This window comes from Hipposideros armiger, unplaced genomic scaffold (assembly GCF_001890085.2).
Source record: "Hipposideros armiger isolate ML-2016 unplaced genomic scaffold, ASM189008v1 scaffold_5, whole genome shotgun sequence".
NCBI classification, from domain to species: Eukaryota; Metazoa; Chordata; class Mammalia; order Chiroptera; family Hipposideridae; genus Hipposideros; species Hipposideros armiger.
Genome location: NW_017731355.1, coordinates 7,289,375 through 7,290,651, shown reverse-complemented (window position 1 = coordinate 7,290,651; position 1,277 = coordinate 7,289,375). Strand labels below are relative to the sequence as shown.

Below are 1,277 nucleotides of genomic sequence, written 5' to 3'. Positions count from 1 at the left end.
AAAGAAAGTAGAAGAAGGTGGTTATAATTTAAAATAACATGGTAGGGATGGGCCTCAGTGACTAAGCGACAATTGAAGGAGGAAAGGGATGCAGCCATGCAAATATCCAGGGGAAGGGCATTTCAGACAGAGAAATAACCAGGACAAAGGTCCTGAGGTGGGAGCATGCCTGGCATGATTGACAAACAGCAGAGAGGCTGCTGGAGAAAGAGGTAGAGGAGGCGAGTAACAGGAAATGTGGGTGGAGGGCAAATGGGGGGCAGAAGTCCCAGAACCTTGTAAGGACTTTGGCTTTATTTTGAATGCAATGAGGTCCACTCAAGGGTTAGAACAGTGTCAGTGTGATATGTGATCTAAAGCTAGAGTTGAACAGGGACACTGTCTGCTATCCCTGGATTAGACTTCAAGGTAGCAAGAGCAGAGACAGGAGGATGAGTTGAGAGTTGGGTGATGAGGAAAAACTAGCAAGATGGCGGAAGTGGAGCAGAAGAAGAAGCAGACCTTTTGCAAGTTCACCTACCATGGCGCGGACTTCGACCAGCTGCAGGCAGGACGTGTCCTGTGAAGAGCTGATGCAGCTGTACAGCGCCCAGCTGCAGCTGCAGCTGAAGGGCCCTGTCGAGGAAGCAGCACCCGCTGCTGAAGCACCTGTGCAAAGCCAAGAAGGAGGCCCTGCCCACGGAGAAGCCCGAGGTGGTGAAGTTGCACCTGAAGGACAGGATCATCCTGCCAGAGATGATGGGCGTCTACAAAGGCAAGACCCTCAGCCAGGTGGCGATCAAGCCTGAAATGATCGGCCACTACCTGGGCGAGTTCTCCACAACGTACAAGACCATGAAGCACAGCCGGCCTGGTATCGGGGCCGCCCACTCCTCCCGCTTCATTCCCCTCCCGTAGACTGCCCAGCAATAAAAGCACAGACAAAAGAGTGGCATGACCATTCCTCCTGATTGCCCAGAACAATCCCGGGCAATGTGTGTCGACACAATTATTAATGCCCGTCTCCTTGAAGTCTTCGAAGTGTCCCAGTTCGGATGATAAATCATGTTATCACCCTAATTCAGAGATCATACTATTGCAATCATACAGATGACAGATGAAGGGAGTATGAGATGGGTTAATAGCAATGAAGAAGAAATGACCTGATTCAAAATATATTTTAAAGGTGGAGTCCATGGGACTTCCTCATGGACTAGATGGAGATCATCAGAGAAACAGTGGAGTCAAGGATTTTGAGGATCAAGCGACTGGAAGGGCAGAGGTGTCATTAAATAAAA

The 1,277-nt window shown here is 49.6% G+C and overlaps 1 pseudogene; it reads left to right on the top strand.

Moving 5' to 3' along the window:
• Positions 1-460: 460 nt before the first annotated feature.
• On the top strand, positions 461-897 carry LOC109384618 (40S ribosomal protein S15 pseudogene; annotated as a pseudogene).
• Positions 898-1,277: the final 380 nt, after the last annotated feature.